Source organism: Sylvia atricapilla, chromosome 2 (genome assembly GCF_009819655.1).
Source record: "Sylvia atricapilla isolate bSylAtr1 chromosome 2, bSylAtr1.pri, whole genome shotgun sequence".
Taxonomy (NCBI): Eukaryota; Metazoa; Chordata; class Aves; order Passeriformes; family Sylviidae; genus Sylvia; species Sylvia atricapilla.
In genome coordinates, this window is record NC_089141.1 from 94,236,389 (window position 1) to 94,257,898 (window position 21,510).

A 21,510-nucleotide genomic window follows, 5' to 3' on the forward strand; every position below is an offset into this window, starting at 1 on the left:
GGATATTAGTTTGGAGCCCACAGGATGCAGGACCTCTCACCTCTGAATAATTATACCAAGCAGACTGCTCCTGAATCACCATACATGAGGTGACAGATCTTAGTCTGACACTATAAGGCAGCAACCGTCTCACACTTTTTTTCGCTGGAGGACCAGAAGACCTTAACCAGGTTGTAAGTTCTCTTAGTTTACAAGCTGCTAAAACTGCAAATCATTCAGAGAGTCCTGGAAACACCCTGGCAAATCATATGGCTTTTCCATGCTCTTCTTGGTAGCTTTTCTTTACAACAAAACTAACAAGAATCTGCCTAAAACTTCACATGTACAGCAAAAAAAGGATGTTGCAAATTTTTCTTAAGACTTCCGCACAATAACTTTAACCTGTGAGTTTGGTGCTGAGAACAATGAGATTGTGCCAAGGCACAGCAACTGAAAGTTTCTTATACGTGTGGAAGATGATGAATTCCAGACTCCCACTGTAGTTTTTCCTGTACTGGTTAGTGAGATAAAGACTGGCTTGATTATCTCTAATTGCACTGTCAAGGTTATGAAACATTTCTGAATTTGGAAGATATTAATTATAGGATTTGAGATGCTTATGCAGCGCCTCCTGAATGCCTAAAAATCATTTCTTTTATATAAATCATGGTAGCTTTCCTATGTAGATTTATGTTAGTCTTATCTATTAGAAAATGGTGTTGCAGGTACTTTCCTTGGAAAATAAAGCTATATTTGAAGATAAAAAATGGTGCATGTGGGGATCGGCTCAGTTAGAAAAACCGTCCAACACTTTATTTCAGTGTTAATATCCAATAATATCCATTATTTTATAATAAAACCTTTATATGCAGATAATATTTTATTGTTCCTGATTTATGTGAAATATACTGTGAAATAGTTTAAATTATAAGGCAGAGATCTTCATTGTGACACTTAAGAGAATTTCATATGAAGTTGCTTTGGGTAGCAATATTTATTATAAAAGATTAGATACAAAGCACCTCAAAAGCCTTACGGACTCAAGTTGGCCTGCGAGAGAATAACTTTGGTTTAATATGATCTCCTTGCTCACAAATGAAAACAAAGTAATTAAGAAAAAGTCCTCAAACTTTAAGAATAGTTTGCTGTGCTATTACTGATGAAATGAATACTTGAAATTTGTATTATGTGTGAGGCTTTTTTTCCATTTTTTCCCTCATCTTTTATCTTATAACTCCTCCAGCCAAGCAGAGTAAATACTCAGATTTATGAAAATGTGCTGATTGGTTTGTAAGTGTCACGAGAAACAGAGTCATTCAGTGGTGTGTCATCACAGACCAAGCTTTTAAAAAGCATGTTTTTCTGCAGAATGAGCTGCCTCATACTCCATCTTTCTCCTCTTTGATATTTATAAAAATAAATAGAAATTCTCTCTGATGCTAAGGTTTATGCTACAAAATCACAACCCTCTTTGATTCTCTTTCAAGAAAATTCAGCCACAAAAGATCAACCCCAGCAGCTAAGCATTCTGCCCTTTCTGGATCAATGACAATAATGAATGCTAGAGCTCCAGCAGCTGCAGTAATGTATACTAAATGAGTGCTGCCAACACTCAGTTTTAAGCACTCAGTTCTGGGCTATGTAGAGAGTCTCCATCTTCACATATTAAAACTGGTTGGTTTCAGCTGTCTCCTGTGTTCTTCCTATTGGTCTCCAGACTCATTTTGGGGAATGTAGAAATCAAGATGTAGGAAAGTATACAGGCTGGGAATGAAACAAACAAACAAACAAAAAAAAGCTCTTCATCATTTGATTGAAACTGTGGCACTAAATGGTAAAAAATTTGAAAACAGAGAACGAAGAAGAGGGTAAAATTCCCTAGCGGTAAGGACACTCACCTGGGCTCTGATGACAGCCTTACTATGACACTTCAAGACTGATTAAGTTTTTTAATCACATGAGGTACACATAGTGCCTCTGGAGCAGAGTGGGATATACCTTATGGCTATGAAGTCACTTTCTGTCTCCGTTACTCACTACCTGACCTGGTGAGAGTAGAAGTCTTTGCTTCAGAGAGGCAAAGCTTGTACAAAAAAGCCAGAAAGTACAGTGCACTTCTCCTTGCCCACCCTCTTTTCCCACCCAGTCAGATGCTTAGGACTGCTTTGTTTTAGCTGCATGTCCCATCTAGGAAAATGTCGGGGAGGGAACTGTCTGAACTATCTGTCTTCTTTGATCCCAGGCTTAGAAATACTGTGCTTGTGCAGAAAGGACCTCATTCTTGCACTGCCAATAGAGCTCTGAAAGTAGGATCAAAGTAGTTAGATGACATAGGGAGGATGTATTCCGTGTCTGCAGAAGAATTTAGAAACCACTGTAGATAGAAATATAGTTCTTGGTCTGAGATTTATTTAAGTTAAATAATGAAGGTATCTGTCTCCACTGAGTTTGTCTCCATTTCTACCCAAGACAGAAAAAAATGAGGTGGGTCAATCCTAGCTTGTGTGCTTTTGTGAAGATTCTATTAAGTCATGTCTAGTAATGCTTTCTCTCACTTTTTTCCCTCTTTTTTTTTTTTTTTTTTTTTTTTTTTTTTTTTTTTTTCTTAGGAAAAAAAAATATGACACAGATACATGTCATAAAAATGACATGGATATGTTTAAACAGCTTAAACATTTAAACATTAAACAGTTTAAACTTTTAATAAAATCCCATGACACCTGTTTTTTGGGAGTAGAATCCCACTTCTTTCTCCTGGAATATTTGAATTTTTTTTTTTAAGTAGGGAGGTATGTATGAAATTTAAATGGATCATCATAGTCAGAATTTTACAACCAAGTGCGTATTTTTCACTGAAAGCACTTTTTTAAAAGGATAAATGTCCTTGTTTACTTGTTTGTTTCCTTGGGGTTTATTGCATGGATCTTCAGTTCTTTTTGTCTTTATGATTTTCTGCAAGTAGGAGAAGAAATATCTTATTGGAAGTATTTAAAAGAAATGTCATCATAAGAGAGGTCAGACAATTTGTTTTTAAGATCATATTAGTCATTTTTATGCCACTTTAATTATTTTCCTGTGGTGAGATATTTCAATTAGAACAGAGTTTTTCTAAGAGTAGCTTAAGATCTTTTCCAATTTCCATTTTCTTTTAGCACCAATTTTGATTGTTTTGAAAGGACTTGATTTGAAGAATACTGCTGAACTTCTGGAAAAAATGTCATGAGATATAAAATACAGCTTTCAGCCTCTACTATGGTGGATGTTAAAGTGTTAAAACATTTACATTGTTATATGCATATGACACATTTTCCATCTTGTATCTTCAGAAATACTTTGCAGCCAAGCTAACATATAAACTGCACTGAATTATGCATGAAAAAATATTTTAGGGCTCCATCTGCTAGGCTTTTTTACAGTTTGTTTCTTAAGTTAAAAATGTTTGTGCTGCATTATATTAGGTATAAAATTAGTTGCAGCACCTTAATGGATTTTATTTCCTAGCATTCTGTATTATCACATGACTAAACACATGCCTTAGAAAAATACAAGTGGAAAGATTCTAGCTCAGCAGGGCATTTAAACAATGTTTGCAATTTCCACTGCGTTTAGGAATTTTGCTGATAGAGACCATTGAAGAGAAGATTAAGTAATGTATAATATTTTTCTTTTACTATCAATATCTTATTTTCCTCTAAACAAAAAAACATTTTGCATGTTTTAATTGCCAGGTGTTTCCAACCTTTCCCATTCCACAATTTTAGTCCATATCCATTAGATATTTGTAAGCTTGCCTCCAGGCTTGCTTTATTTTTTTTTTGAAAATGCAATGCAAGTTAATATTTTTTCCGAGCTCTACATCCAATTACTTCTGTTACTAGGATACTGTTTACCATAAAGATCATGATGTAGAATGTCCTGGATAAAATGGAATAAAAAACTAACAGAACAATGAAAAGCTTTCTCTGAGGATAAATCCAAAGGCATTGATGGTCAACTACTATCCAGCTATAAAATGTACCTTTTTACATGGGTCACAAGAAGCAGAACTAGATGTGTTAGATTCCATTGTTAAAACAGGACAAAATTATTTAAATGAGAGGTGAAAAAAGCCTTCTATACATGGTGATAGAAATGAGCTAAGCACAGCCTTAGCTACTTTACTTTGGCTTATGACTCCACAGATACAAAATGCTGTTGAAAGGACTTCAAATAAACTAACAACCAGGAAAAATGGATTCAAGTGTAAAATACATGAATTTTTCAAGTAATCACAGACTGATGTAAAAAAAATGTACACCAGCTCTGCTTATACTTGGATATATATTGTATATTGATGTATCTTGGAAGTGTGCTGGAGGAGTTACGGCAGTCTGGTGAAGTTTCCACAGATTGGAAAAGAGTAAACATAACCCCTATTTTCAAAAAGGAAGACACAAGGAACTACAGGTCACCCAGTCTCACCTTTGTGCCTAGCAAATTCATGGAGCAGATCCTCCTGGAAACTATGGTAAGGCACTTGGATATTAAGGAGGTGATTGATGACAGCTGAGGTCTTGACTAAGGGCAAATCCTGTCTGACAAGTTTGGTGGGCCACCTAGGACAGGGTTACATCCTTGATGGTTGAAGGAGTAATGACTGATACTTGGACTTGTGCAAAACATTTGACGCTGTCCCCCATAATATCCAGGTCTCCATACTGGGGAGATGTGGATTTGATAGATGGGTCACTTGGCAGACAAGGGACCAGCTGGGTGATTGCACTCTAAGGGCTGTGGTCAATGGCTCAATGTCCAGGTGGAGACCAGTGATGAGTGGTGTTCCTCAGGGCGTGGTGTTCAGACCAGCCCTGTTTAACATCTTTATTGGCATCATGGACTTCAGTCCAGGTCTCAGTGCACTCTCACCATAAAGGAGCAAATGTCTGCCAAAACAGAGCAAACTGTTAGGTGGGGTTTTTTTTGGGGGGGATTTTTTTTTTTTAAAGTGAAAGACATTTATAGAAACTAATTCAGATTTGTTGGAATAGATGCTATGATCCCAGACTGAAAATGTAATATATACATGTTTAATATAAATCTAATATATATGTTTCTGATTCTGTTTAAACCATGTTGTGCTTAGGGACATGTAAGTTTGTTTGGTATGAATCACTAAGACAATAATTGTGCATTCTCATTTTTCTTCATCACTGTAACTCTGCTCTTTACCTACTTCCATTACAATGTAATATCATGATCCTAAGTACTGTCAAATAACATGTCAAATATAATGCCAAATTGCTACTACTACTATATAAAACTCTAAAGCTTCTTAAAATGTTGCTTCCAAAGGAATAACATCACTTAGAATCATAAATTAATCCTTGTTCAGTTTTGTGCTTACAAGGTTAAACTGCAAACCAGCAGCTGGATAAGCTCATTAAAAAAAGTCTCATTCTATCTACATTAGCTGTACCAAAATCTTAAGTACAGCCATATTCAAAACTGAAATAATTTGATATTAGCAAAATTTCCGACACAGACTTCTCTTACCTTTCTGCATGAATACTGTAAGCGTACTTTTCCTTGCACTTTTTAATGAATTATTGGCACTGACTTCCTCAGACAATGCATCAAGATACAATATATCCAAGAAACAATATATCCAAAGGGTGATGATTTCCTCTGGACAGATAACAAATGTCTAAATGGGCTGTGATCCTGATTGCTTGTTTCTGTTTCCAGCAATTCATAATTTATAGAAGAACACAATAGAGAAGTTAGCAATGAACCCTCAAAAAAAAACACAAGGAAAGAAAGAGATATTTCTAAAGATTTGGTGTGTCAATCTTTCTGGATCACAAAATGGTGAAAAAAAGAGAAGTTCAGAGTTGAAGCAGAAGACTCTCCAATCTAATGCATTATTAATTGCCTTAACTAAAGTGGCATGTACTTGTCGACATTAATTAGAAAATTCAAAGCATATTAATCTATTTAAAGAATATCATATTATGGAGCCTACCCAATGTAACTGATTTTTTAGAAGAGATAATATGCAATTTTTAGTAAACTGTCTACAACTTTTACTAATCACCTTAGATGAATATCAAGCCTAGTGATCACAGAGTATGGTTTCTTTGTGTTTCAATATTAATTTACATTTAGTTTTGCATAATTGAAATAAATTAGAATAAATGTGCCTCAAATAGTTAAGAAGTCAGTAACCTGATTTCAGCAGAAAGTTAAATTTCAGCTTCACAGAAATGGTTTTTGTATTCTTTTTCTATTTATGTACTCTTCATTCCATTGCAATTTTGCTCATTTTCATCATCAAAGAGATGAAAATTTCTAGAGAAATTTTCTAGAGAAGAGATGAACACTGTTAGTAACTTTAAGAAGTGATTAACACAAGATATTCAGGGTGAAAATTCAATTAAGTGCAGGAATTAGGTTTAAGAAAAAGGTTCAATCACTACTTCAGAAGATACACCAATAAAAACAAGTGAATCTGCATCTAAGTTCCCTTAACTGGTAGATACATCTAATAAATCACCTTTAAATAATTTAATTTCATGTAAGTCTCCTCTACTCTCCTTGCTTTGCCTCGCCCTTTTATTCAGCAATTCTTTAATCAGGGGAAGTCCTGCTACACTTACAGCTGTGTAGTGCTACAATTGACTTTTAAGTCTCACTACCCTGGCATTAGAGGGAAAGCCAAGGTGGAGAAGGCAAAGGGCGTGTGCAGAGGAAGGGATTTTGTGGGCATGGCTAGAGAGGGAGCCCACAACCTGTGTGAGGAGAAGACCTATCAGCTGACATGGTGATGGTGAGGGAAAGAAAGAGCTGAAGGTATGATGAAAACACCAGAACAAAATAACAAATGCACCAGAGAAATAAAGCAATAGTATCAACAAAGGTACTCCTCTCATCAAAGTAGAGAAGAGAGTAATATCTCAGCCCTAAAAAGTAAACTGAAAATTTTGATTCGTCCTCTGAATGTCAGTTTTTGTAAATAGGCTTAGACTACATAGTTTCCCTGGCTACATAGGCTTCTTATCTCTCAAGGGTAAGTGATGAAAATATAAATAGTTAATGATTAATGCAGTCAACAGTAGTCATTAAACACTAAACATTTTGGAGGAAAGATTCTAGAGCCTCCCATGCAAAAAGAATTATCTAATTTATTTAAACTAATTAATTGTTAGGAGACCTTTGAAGGCAGGTACTGAAGCCATTGTGTGTTGCTGCATTTTTAACTACATTGTCTGTCCTCAGCTTTTTCTCAGTGTCCTTGTATGAGTAGATTAATAACACTGACAGTTAAAAAGCCTTGATTTAACTTGCATAGATGTATCTGGAGATCCATGCCAGAACTGAGTTCATTTAAGATGTTGCTTGACAGCCTGATCCTTTGAACTCAATCTGTACTTGATCTTGCACCTCTATGTTGCCATGGCTCCCAGATTAAATAATATAACTATTTTGCCCTAAAGGCACACCAACAACTAACATATTTGCAAAGAGGTCTTCTTGGTTGTGCCTTCTGGTCTGGAATACTGATGCACAAAATCTCTTCATGCACAAGCATGCACATCATTAAGTTTCCTTTATGAACCTTCAGAATACCCTTTGGAAAAAAAAATAGAAAAGGATGTAACTGGAATTTCTAAAATTCCATTAAATAATTGTTTTGGTCTTCACCCTGTTAACCTTTATGGTAATATTTTCCACAGTAGATGTAAAATTGCTTCCTGAAATGTGCCAGAACAGGTGACATTGGCAATATGTTCTTCATTTTGCCACATATTCAATGGGTAAAATTGATTCTAATAAGTCTTCACCAATAATTATGATCCCCTAAGAAAATACTGCCTGTATCTTTCTGTAATATATAAGACTGATAAAGGGCATGCCTTTGTCACACCACATGAAGTGCCCTTTGGAATATCATAAAAAAATACAACATCAAATAACAATACATGTCATGTGTTAGGAATCTAGGAGCATTAATGTATTCCTAATTTAAGCAGCTTTTCTTCGCAGAAAAACATGGTAATTTAGGGAGTAGCAGAAAAACATTTTCAATGAAAGACTGGAGCTGCAGGAGGTGATGGAAAGCTTTGTGATGTCATGTAGTACATTTTAAATTATTTTTCAAATGTTTACCACATTAGTTTAGGTTCAAACTGTGCAATGTGTAGTCATGGTGGCAAACAGTTCCCAGCAATCACAATATTTTCAAAGAACTATCTGAGGTGAACCAGACTATTCATCTGAAAAGGGGCATTTGTTTTTGTTATGGAACTTCTGGTTGCATAATTAGAGAGGAAAACCAGATGAAAAAAAAATAATTGGATTTTATTTCAAATATTACCTATTTTCATAAAATTATTTTTCTTGATCTATTCCTTTTTCTTTCTTCCTTTTGTGCTCTTACTCTTTTTAGATTTTTTTTTAATTATGAAAATTTGAACTTTTTTTCATTTTCTTAGAAAAACATGAACATGTTTTAATGAAAACTTTGAATTTTGACAAAAACACACTATTTTTCATTAGTGGAAAATATAACAACAATTTTACTGCTAAGTCAGTGCTAATATTCATCTGTTTCTGTGGGTCAATTGTCTTGTGTATGCCCTGAAAACATTATTGCAAGTTAAAAGGAAGAATGTATGTCTGATGCCTACAATCAGGGATATGAATCCATATATCAACTGATAACTAGAAGGGGATAATTTTTCGATTACCAAATACTCTCAGCTATCTGTGACATAGCTCTGAGAGTTAGATACCTTATGTTTTGCTATAAAATATAACATTCTGCTGTAGTTCAACATTGCTTAAAAAGACAGTTTTCAGCCAGTTTTGTTTTTTTTCTTCTTTTCCAAGGAATACAAAGTTTTTCTAACAAAAGGGTGACCTTTTTTTGTGATATTTGTTAATGCTCTGTTAGCATTTTCTGCCCTCAGCCACTGTGAAGTCTGTTCTTTTTAAAAGGCTTTGGAGCATGCATTATTTCAGTGTTCAAAACACATTATTGTTCCAGTCAATGTTTCAGTAGGGTGCTCTGTTACTGCCAGAGCACAGATAGCTCCCATCCAGCTCATGTTAGATAACACAGATTCTTGAGCCAGATTACAGAAACAGAGAAAAACCATATAGCTGAGAAATTAGTCTCTATCATATGTTGTACTTTTACCACATTCATATCTTTGAATTTATAGGGTATGCAAAAGCCTCTCACATAAAGGTCCAAGATAGTGAACATCTGTATCCTTCATGCTGGAGGAGTTCATCAGATATAGTACTGATTCCTAATGATGAGAAAGAAGGACTCTGATAGAATTGTTTCCCTGTGTTTCTGGTGGTTCTATCCTGGCCTTGAAAAGCAAGATAGTACTGAAATAATATTGAAATAATACTGAATAACACTGCAACAATGAAGATGAATTTCCAAATTAAACTCTAACTATTCTGTTTAACTATGATACATGTGATCTTTTAAAGGATATCTGAAATTCCATTGTTTATATGTCTGCGTGACTTCCTTGCATCCACTTTTCTTGGCTGTTGATACTGCTTAAAAGAGTTTATTAAGTGTAATCTACTGCCCACGTCAATAGTAATATACTTAGCATTATCTTCTGTATTGTGTTGCAAGAGCTTTGACTCTCCTGCCTCCTCACTAGAAGCTTGTTTGCCATCATCAAGTCATCATGACATGCCACAGGTTGTTTGTTTTTGTTTGTTTGGTTGGTTTTGGGGGGGTTTTGTTGTTGTTGTCGTTGTTTTGGTTTTGGTTTTTTGGTTTTGTTTTGTTTGGGTTGTTTTTTTCATTTAATTCAAACATGATGCACAACATTCCCTTATAAAAGCAGCAGTAGAAACTCTGGAACTGTCAACCCCAGTGCCAGGATTTCCCCAAAAGGAGAGATCCTTTTTCAACACAGCCATAAAGCCTAAATAAAATAGATAAAAAAGATAAAGTTGTAGATTAGGGCTTGGGTTTTTTTTTGTTGTTTTTCTTTTCATTGATTTGTTTGTCTTGGTTTCTTTTTTTTTTTTTTTTTTTCAGCCCAAAAGTCAATCTTCAGTCTTGTGATTTCTAGTCTTTCAAACCATCACACCCTTCCCCTTTGCTGATTCTTTTTTTCACTCCCCAGGAGCAGGCCACTTGTGGACACATTCTCCAGCAGGGCAGTATTTAGGGGCAAGGCCTGGGGGCTTTGCTCTCTCTGCCACCCTTATACTGAAGCAGGCAACTGCAGGAATCTCTTGAGTCTTCCCCTTCCCAAAGTTTCAGTGTCTTCTGTCTCACCCATCCCTCACATATGTCAAGAGAGACTCCATGTGACAGAGCAAGGGATGGGAAGGAGGAAGGCAAAGAAGAAGGTAGCTTTAAGGTGATAGGATTTTATGGCTTGCTCTGCCAACTGTTTGTACAAGGTATCAGCTGATACCTCTGACCCTCTCCCATGTCCATGCCTGTCTGCCACCTCCGCAGTGGAGGAGGAATACTTTGCAAGAGACCTTTCATTGACTATGCATCGCCTACAGACTGGAGAGAAACCAAAATATTTCTCACTGGCAGAGTTTTAAATTAGGAGAGGTTGGTGTTTTCCCCATCACAAGGAGCAAGCAGGTCAGCAGGAGATAGCCAAATGGCATTGCTTCTTGTAGTCACACCCCAAGAATTGGCAACTTCCAAGTGCCTCCTTATACTAAACTGACCTGGTATATATTCCAGGGATGTTTGTATTGCTTTATAAAACTTTCATATTGTGTTTGAAGGGATATTAATCAAGTTAATCAAAGTATGAAAAAAAAATCTAAAAATGAGGACAGGGGGAGTAGGAATTGGCTTAAATATAACCAGGAGGGAATAAAGAAAAACTATTTGCTAACGAACACCTCCCCCCCCCCCAAAAAAAATGCTTCCTGAAGCATAAGAGTTTAAAATGCCAGCTTTAGTTTCATCATGAAAGAAGAAAATTAATTCAGACAATAAGGGAGGCAGCCCAGTCACTGGGGGGTCAGGAGCCCTGTACAGCAGTTCAGGCTTGTGTTTGACTCCCCTTTCCTCAGAAAGACAGGGTGGAATGGAATCTGTGTGAATGGGAACTTTATTGGTAATTGTTTCTTATTTCAGTGGGGTGAGCTCAGCCTATTACACTGGGATGACTGTGTTGTGACAGCTGTAATTCCACTGGTGCTAACCTTAACATAGAGGGAAACTGGATTGTCTGATAAAGACGCCAGACAGAGAAGAATCATTTCCCAGGTGTCTGAGAGGAGACCATTATACATGGAATGGAATTTTATTTTAAGTTTGATCTCAGTAGGAGGGAAACATTTGTATGAAAAATTGAGGAAGCAGCAAGAGGATTAAACATATACAGAATATAAGAAACTTTCAAATAGATGGAGGCATGAAGCTTTATCTTTCAGTTACATGGTTTATCACTGAAAGTGCCCTAACTAGAACAACTGAGTGCACAGCAGCTACTGAGATATGTGTATGCACAAGGAGGGTTTGTTTTCATATAAAATCAGAGCAAAATGAGAAGAGTTTAAAACCCAGACTGTTGAGTGGTAGCCTGGAAATGATGGCAGACTGCAGATGGGAGAGTGTGCTGAAACAAAATACTTGGATATTGCCGGTGGTTCTAATGCTTTTGTCCAATTTAAACACCTGTGTTGCCCATTTGCTGAACAGTAGGAGTTTCCTGTGATGTTACAGTTCAGCTTTCCAATGGATCCTCTGGAGCTAACCAGAATTCACTGCAGAGACGGGATTTTCCTGCATTGCCATGTTTCCTTCTCACTATAAAATCTGTTGCTTTTTACAAGAACCCTCTAAGGATATCCAAATAAGAAAATTGATTTTTCTAATAGTGCAGATCTGCTGGAATGAGGAAAAAAAAAAAAAAAAGTGCCATGTGATGTTGACTGACATAGGTTTAGCTGAGAAGGAAGTGGGCTGACATCAGAAGTTAGTATAATGAATGGTTACATTCATCCTATGGTGGCTTCAGATCTGCCAATCACATTGTTACTAAAAAAGGGATAAAAAATCTGGGGTTAGTATTGCTCCAAATAACTTAGTATGTTTAAATTTTCCCTCCTGAAGACTTCTACCCTGTGTGCAAAATGTGGGTTTTCTTAGAGGGTGTGTATTGAGGAAGGGGGGCTGGGGGGTTCTTTTCATTGCTGCTGGGTTTTTTTTCAGTAAGGGAGTACCAATCTGCAATGAATGTGATTTTGACTTGTGCATGAATTGCAAATTACAAGACTCAGATTATGAGATGTCTGACAGTTCTTCCATGCCATCCAAACCTCTGTGTCCTTGTTTACTTCACATAGCAAATTAGTACAGAATTCTATAGTAGATATACATAAATAACCTTGAAGTGAGGAAATTCCCCTAATTATGCCAGATATATCCAGTATTCCCAACTAGGTGATAAGATGCAATTTGCTAATTTGCAATAAAAACTCAAGGAAAGTTTGTGATGAAATAATATCAACTGCAAATGTGTGGAGATGACTTTAAAGGCACCAATTAAATATTTTTATGAATTTTTCAATAGTTATTTATATTGATTTGCATGAAATTCCTCATCTAATCATGGTAACACAATAGCACATACCATATAATCTTTATAAGACACCAAAAGAGTCCCAGAATCCTGTGACCTTTTGGAGACGATACAGTAAAAAATTGAATAGTTTGTTGGTTTACATTTTTAGCTCTCACCTTTCACTAGTCTTCCTTGTTTTCTGTGCTAATATAATACGTTTTCTGCATAGAAGCTCTGGTTTTGTGTTTACAGCACTCATAGAAAAGTATAATGGAGTTACCTTATTTGAAGGAAAATATGACTGTAATACATTGACTGCAGCACTTCAATTTGACTGACTCTTTGGTAATATTTGTATGCATTTTGGAATGGTAGTAAGAAGAGAAAACTCTATTAAAAATCAGTGTTCATTTGGAATTTTACAGAGCATAGTGTCAGTTGTACAGCTCAAGAAGAAACTGTACCAAGGAAACTATGTAGTGGTGGAAGTCTCCTGTTTGACATGTTTTTCTGTGGAAGAGAGAGGACCCAAATACCTTGGAGAGTTTTAGGCACTTAGAAGTCAGTTAATTTCAATTTAATCATAATTCATCAATTTCAATGGCTTTGGGGATGTGAGGGAACGAGACTCACATATTAATAACTATGTTCAGCACACAGATTACACCTATAAAAATGGTCTCTGGCTAAACTTACTCAACTGCAAAGGAGTCATAATTTTGCTTTATGGCATTACTTTAGAAGTTACTTTTCTTAATTAAACAGAAAATTTCATTAAGTCATGGATTTTTTTTTTTATCATATATGATTTAATGATACTATCACAGAATCACAGAACAGCTGAGATGGGGACCTCCAGAGTTCATCTGGTCCACCCCCCGATCAAGCCAAGCCACCTAGAGCCAGTTCCTAAGAACCAGGTCCTATGGTATTTGAATATATCCAAGGATGGAGAGTCCACAGTCTCCCTGGGCAACCTGTGCCAATGCTCAGTCACCTTCCCAGGAAAAAAAATCCTGATGCTCAGAGGGAACCTCCTGTGTTTCACTTTGTGTCTCTAACTCTGTGATACTGGGTATCACTGAAAGAAGCCTGTATGCCTTACACATATATTTTTATACCCAGAAATGTACATGTAAAAGACAAATATATGTCCATAATTATTGATCCCAGATTTATGCTTCTTGCTGCCTATTTTTTTAATATCAGAAAATTTTTTTATATCAGAAATTACTATACTATAGTCCGTGAAATTACTCCTTGTTTGGTGTATCATGGATTGATACAATTGTCTTCAATGGATATTTTAGAGGTTTTTGTTATGGGAAGTATAATTAAAAATAGTTTTGATTTTTATTTTTATATGTTTCATGTTCCCTGTTTTCTCTAAATAATTATTCCAGTAAAATATAATTCTGGTTCTGCAGATGAGTCCTCGAATTTGAGCTGTTTTCCCACAAAGGAAAAACATACACACTTCTATTCCAGAGCTGAGTGCCTAAATAGGTTCCAGCTGACATAAGGTATCACCTGTACTCGAGGACTTCTGTTTGGTTCCTGGATAAAAAGCCTAATTAAAGCTGGATGTTTTAAGGCAGCTTTTTAATTCCTATAGAAAGTGGAATGAGAGAGAGTCAGGTGCTTCTAAAGGACTGCACATAAAGTGTTCCCTTCTTTGGATACCAAAACTGTTAAACTTTTGCTACAACTAGATTTAATCTCTTCATAGTTTTTGCTTCTTGTTCATATAACTATATCAGTTTGATTCTTGCTGGGACATAACTGTAGGTACTTTTTCTTCATTTTACCATGTCCTAATCTCTACCAGGCATTCTGCTTCTTTTATGATAATGGTTCCTGCATGCATTTTGATCTGTGCTGGGTTTTATGGAACAAAATTGTTGGCTGAAAGATGCACAGCAGAATTCCATATAGTGGTCTGTTTATATGTAGCACATTTTCATAAGCATCATATGGATCCTGTGGATCATTTGTACATTGCACCTTATGACTTTATGATGTTAGATATAAAATTGCCCTTCAGGTTTCTTTTCTGCTTTTCATCGGCCACATAGTTGGAAGAAAGAACTGTAGCACCTAGCAAATAGCAACAGCTGCAATAGTAACAGCAGCAGCAACAATGCAATTTTCCTGTCCGTGCCTGTGATGATATATAGATTGCTACTTTCAATGTGCCAGCTGCTGGCACTTTTTCCTTCTTGACTAAAAGTGAATGAAAAAGAAATGGAACAGATTATTTCTGGGACACACCACTTACTTCATAGGTATTTCAGCAAACATAAGGCACATTCCATAGCTGAATATATTTTACCCTTGGATAAATTCAATTTGTATTCATTTAGAATTTACTCTGTTAATTAGAAAAGGTATAAGATTAATAAGTAGTCATTGCTAATATATGTGATGGAATATAAGCTTCAGTTGATGTTTTTTTCCCAAAGAGCCATTAGAGATTAGTTCATACAAATCATAGTGAGCAGTATATCCCATCTTTCAAAGCTGGTCTTTATGTTGCTTCGTATCTGAATAATTTCTAAAATCCCTGCTAGAAAGCCAACAAAAATCCAGCAAGCCATACCCTACCAATAAAAAATGATACATTGGAATTTCATATAATTAATTGTAGAGTTGATTTTGAAGGAATTCTTTGTAGATGTACTATGACAGCTTAGAAACACACAGAGAATACTATAGTCCGTGAAATTACTTTAATTTGGTAAGAAAATTAGTACTAACTATAATCTGGGGGTTTTTTTTCCAGTTCAGGGCATTAGACTGACCCTTGGGCATGTGTTCCAACCCCAGCCTACATCATGTTTGAGATTCATGATGATGACAATGGCCCAGAAGGGCAAGGTCTCTCTGTAGTTCAGCAAGATCAACGTGCCCAAATTTCAGCTGACAAAAAAGAAGGTCAGCCAGTGTCCCTTCTTGTGGCCACCCAGAGAGGGTTCACTACAGAATGGTGTCAGGATGGCCTCTAGATAGGTGATTTCCTGATCTGATCACTCAGATATAAAAAAGGCTCTTAGGATTTAGAATATTTTGAAGCTGGGAGGTGAATCATCCACTGCAGATGATCTCATCTTCACTGCGGGTGAAGAAGAAAGAATAAAATTTCATCATCCAACCTCTTACTTTTGCTGTGGTTGGAAGAGACAGGTCAGATTTAAGCTAGACCCGGAATCTTCTCACGTCAGTCATAGTTCAGTCACTTTAATTTATCATGACATTTCTTGGGGGTGGCACTGTGGGGAAAAAAATTCAGCTTTTTAGATGTTTATGAACACAGATGCAGAAAAGAGCTCAGATGCTCATCTGCTCTCTCTGCTACTTGTAAATTACCTAGAGATTTCCTCTGACAATTTTTTAAACAGAAAACAATTATCTAAATCTATCCTTTCCACCAAACATGTTTATTTCAATACACAGACATCTTTTAGACTAAAAAAAAATCCAAATCACCAACAAACAAAAAAAAAGGGAATATTCCCATACAGACACCTTATTGTAGGTGTCAATAATCTGAAAGCCAACTCACAGAAGCTGTTTCAGAAAATAAAAATATATATTGATGCATCATTTTGTACTCTCCCACATAGTTCTGGAGAATTTGGTAGAATTTGTAACTGTTGAGAAGGAGTCTAAGGCATGTAAAGAACTGTGAGTTATGCAAAACTGAAAAGTAATTTCAGATGAATTTTTCAATTTTTATAATTTTTGTAATTTTTGAGTGGTTGTAATACATAACTTGCAAAATAATGCAAACTAGGATTTTAGCTGAAAAAATGTTATTTCAAATGTTATTTGAAATGAAAGTCTGTGGGACTCTTTAGAAATTATATTCAAACAAAAAATGCAGTCCTGATCCTTTAAATGCTTTGATGTCATAGAGTTAACTTGGTTAAGGAAATTAACATAAAATAAAAATATGAACAAATATTTATTTAATAAATAGAATTTGATAAATAATTTAGCTCCTGTAATTGGTATACCCTATATTTATTAGTAAATATAAGTAGTGTTGAAGGCAGAGAAAAATTCTGCTCAAGGCAGTTGAAATATTTAGCACTGCAATAATTAAATTAATATCAGAAACAAATTTAGTTGCCCATTGAACCACCCTTTATTTTGTTTATTGACTTTTTCTTCCCAGATAATAAAACCTCTATTTTTTCTCTTTAGTTTAGTTTAGACAGTCAAAACACTGTCCATCTTTTGAAGGCATAAAACTCTGTGCATTGTGAGCCCTTAAGTGTGCCCACAACTTCATGTGTAAAAAATAGTCTTTATTAAAAACATATCATAGTTCTTTATTATACTGTAACCTCTTACTGCTTTATATAAATACAGATTGTAGAACGTTATATTAGAAATTAAATATTAATACACAATGTGCTTTCAAACAACCCAAGCTTCAAATGCAGTTCATATTTTACCTTTAGTGCTCAGCTGAAAGTCCTTGTGAGTTTTCAAAATAAATCTGAGCAACCACTGGACATTTTCATTTAGGAGTTGAGGCTCTCCACATTAGTCTGTGATGACATAACAATTAATAGACAGATTCTGCAATATAATTTAAAGCATCCAGGCCTACTGTGATCTGGTTTATCCCTCTGCAGTGCTGTGTCACTGGGTAGATTGAAGGATCAAGGACAAGGGGCTTTTTTAACTGGTGACTAAACTTCCACAGATTTCAGTGAATGCTAACAAAAATGATCAGTTAAAAGAGGTGTTGTGCAATACTTAAAGGTTTATTTGTATGTTTGATTGCAATATGGTTACATGGTCATTTAAATAAAAACTTTCCCATTTGTACTGAACACATATTAAATGAGATAACTCTAATATCAGCTTGTTTGTAGTGGGCAGAAGATAAACTAAGACTATGAATTATTTCTTCTGTTTCTAAATGATGCTGTCTTTAAAATTCTGTGTGAAAAAGGAGACATTGAGATCTCATGCAGGTTTTAGGAGGACACTAGAGAATATAAATCTGGTTAATCATCAGGTTTAATCAGAGTGTCTGGTCAGGTGAACAATGTTTTCCCTGCAGTGATTGACCCACATTGTCTTTCACAAATAGCGATGCAGAAAAGCAGTATCAGGTGTCCATTTTTCCAGGTGTTAAAGATAAGTATAACCACAAAACGTGCAGTTAAAAGGATTAAATTATCATCCCATATTATTTAAAAATCCCAGCAAGCCAACAATAGCTTCTGGAATGGCTTGAAAATGAGCATGTTTTACAAGAGCTCTGATATTAGAGCTCTGAAAACAGAGGTTTAAGTTAATGGAAGAACTACCTGTACCTACATAGGAATGTGCTGATCATTTTCCGCACTTAAGAAGCACAGACAAAGGAATTCAATCCTCAAAATATAATCCTCTTTTTGTGGAGATTATGCATACAAGTTGTGTCATCTGAAGAAGCTGCTTTCTTTCTGGTTTGAAAAATTTATATATTTTTAATACACCTCTGGGGAAGAACAACGAATATGAGCTATTACAAAGAGTATGTGAGCTCACTTCCCTTCTTCCATTGACAGGAAAAAGGGAAAATAGAGCAGAAACTAGGATTATGACACTTGTTCCTCTATCATGTCTCTGTCTGATAGCAATAGGAGAGATCCTTAACAATCCAGCTCAGACTGAGAGACTAAAAAACAGAGTGAGAACTGAGACTCAAAGCAGCATTCCAGCCTTAGGAATCATGTTAGGGAATCCCAGAAGCTACATGAGAAACAGCAGTTAAGGAAGGAACAAAGTTACTGGGTTTACTCTGAAAAGAACAATATTGATTCAGAGATTTAAAGGCAGAATTCACTTGGGCTTGGAGTGAACAGCTGCATGTTCATTAAAGATTTCTGTCTCTCTTGGTCACATACACATACACACTTTTTCAATTTAAGTACCAATTATTTCTATTTCATCTTGCTGTCTGTTTTGCCCTTTCCCCAGCAGATATGTAAGATTATTAAACATGGGAATTTGATCTTTTTTGATTCTTAATGTTTCCGTATTTTCATGTGATTACAGAGGAGTTCTGATAGAATAGAATTCATCATTTTACAAAGATGTAAAAACAAAAAAGAAAAAAATGAAAAAAACTCTCCTTTTATAACAGAAAACCACTGCATATATATTTAGTATGTATAAAATGTTTCTACCAGAGGCACTTAAAATTATCAATAGTTCTTCTCTTTAATTCCATAAAATCTTCCCATGCCAGTGCTTTACAGACTTGTAAGTAGAAGCTGACAGCAAAGGTGTGACATGGTCCACCATGAAGCAGTATGGTCTGGCAAGTGTACTTCTTCTAGAGAATCTATAAATGTCAAGACTGTTAACTATTTCACTGTTCATCAAACCATGTCAGGAAAGTGAGTGAGTTTGTTCTCTGAAGAGGTGCTCAATCAGTTGTGACTGACAGCCCCTTGTTGTGCCATGAATTTATAGCTTTGGGGAGTGTATTTATTTACCTTTTCTTTTCTTTTTCCCCAGCATTCAGGAGCTCAGCAGGACTCTGCAAGGCATCTGGCAGGACATGCCTCTGTTTTTATGAGACCAGGTTTCAGACACCCTCAACCAAGTTGTTTCCCATCTGACTTTGGTCACAGACATGTGGTGCCCTTGGAAGAGACAGATCTGGAGCTGTTCTCTGTTCACCTGAGGCAGCCCTCAGATGGCTGGGGAGCTCAAGCCTACCCTTGCAGTTTTTGACATAGACACACTTCTTTTGGGGAAAGCCCTGCCAGGTAGGAAGCTTAATGAGACACACACTTTTCTGCTATCAGTGTCAGGTATTCCAGCTGTTGACAAGTCAAGTCTGAAGAGCCAAAATAGGGCTTATAAAACACTTTTCAGATACTACTGCTGTCCTCATCCAGACATTCTGATAAGGGTAGTCTTTGAAGAATAATAATGTCCTGTTGCCCTCATTTAATGATTGTGCTAAATCGAAGTGCTAATATCTGAAAATACTTTGAAAATATGACTTTCAAATAGTTGGAGAACAGTCTAATGAACAAGTGGTTGTAGATCATCTAAGGACTAGAAAAGCTCTACACAAGGCTCCTATGATGCTTTATGGAGGAGAAATGTTCAGATGTGCCATCAAAAGACACATAATGTGTTCTAAATAGAGTGCTAATAATGACTGTTGTGTATGCACATACCCATAAAAAAAAGCTTAGTTCTCCAGTTAGAAATGCATGTTGGAAGATGGCAATCTTGTGATGAGGAATTGTGGGTTTGATTCTTTACATCAGACCGCTGACCAAGGAGGTCCACTCCTGTGCTGTTTGATCACAGCGCTGCTCTATAGGTTTGTTTACCACAGTAAGCATCCTCAAATTAAGAAATCTGATTGACAAAAGAAATATCAAGCTGTTCAAGCATTAAATTTGTGTTTCCTTAAGAAGAGAGGGTTAGATGTAATCTCTGGACCAGACAGCTGTGGCCAATGAAAAACATCTGCACCTGGTATGACAAAAGTAGGGCAGAGCTGCTGAAGTGTCTCAGGGATGAGATAGTGTCCAGTTGGGCAGGGTAAACATCACATGGAAGAAGAAGGGAAACTTGTAAAGACAAACCAATAACAATTTACATAATTCTCTTTTTCTTTGCTCTTAAATATAGTTTTTGGTGCAAATTACTGTAGTGAAATATAAGCTCAGAAATGGAGTTTGATACTCCCCCAGCTGTTCCTTTGCTCATGAGCAAACAGCACACCCATATACCAAGAGGTCTGAGCTGTACCCACAGATGAAGGAGCAAAGTCATTCTGTCTCTGTCCACACTGCTGGAAGTGCCCTGCTCTTCCTTACAGCCCTGGATCAGGAAACTGCACCATTCAGTTTTAAATGGAGCAAATCCTTATACTTTTTTGGAGAGTTCTTCACAGCCTTCTTTGAATTTTATCAAAGAGATTTCACAGTGACCAGGATTCCCATGATGTCTTTTTTCCACCCTCTCCCACAATGATTCCTGTGACACACCTTTTGCATAGCACCACCCAGGAAAAACAAGCCCCTTATGCAATTGAAAGTATTGTTTCATCTTCAGTTTCTTGCTTTGCCAGAGGCCATGAGAGCTTAATATGAGCAGGTGATGGTAGCCAAAGTCCTAGACTTTGCTTTATTATTTGTGTGCATTTACAGCCTTCCTATGTGACAGTCTCATTTAGTCAGTGCTACAGGCAATCTCTGTCTGTACTTAAAATACCTTTAACAGCTACTTGTAGGGAACAATCGCAGGGGAAGGGAAAAAAGCATACAAAGGCAAAAGGCAACTTAGAAAGGAATTGGAGCCAGAGGAATTCATGGCTGGGGCTCTTTTATTACCTAAAAGGACACATATTTTGCAGAGCATGCAGAGTCTGCTTTTACTGATTCTATTTTTGTTGATATTTTGTCCGCTGCCATTGTTTGCTTAAAATAATTTCTCAGGAGATACCTGGTTTCAACTGGCAGCAAATTTTAGCAAAGTAGCTCTGAAACTGAAAAATTGGATTATTCTCTACAGAAGACAACTACTTTATAAAGCACATGAAATATCTGTGAATCTTGGAATTATATATTGGGTAGTGTGAGAAGTTCCCATAAACTCACAGACACAACCAGAAATCGTGCTAAGAAAATATTTTTCTCTCTCTTCAAACCTTCAGCTGGAAAGCGGGGGTGGGGGGGGTAGTATCTTTTATGTCTTTTTCTGGTACTCACTGGAATGTTCACATTTAAAGTTCTTTTATATCCTTTTTTCTCCAAGTCCTTGTAGCGCTTATTATCTCACAAAGTATGCCTTATCCCCTTCCTGCCACTCTGTCACCACTTCAAAAATTACTAAGCTAGGGCTGGGAAAAATCATTTGCTCTGTGTAATCCCAAAGTGAAGACCTTAAACTGGCAAACAAAAACCAATTTATAACTTCTTTAAAAACTATCCCTCCC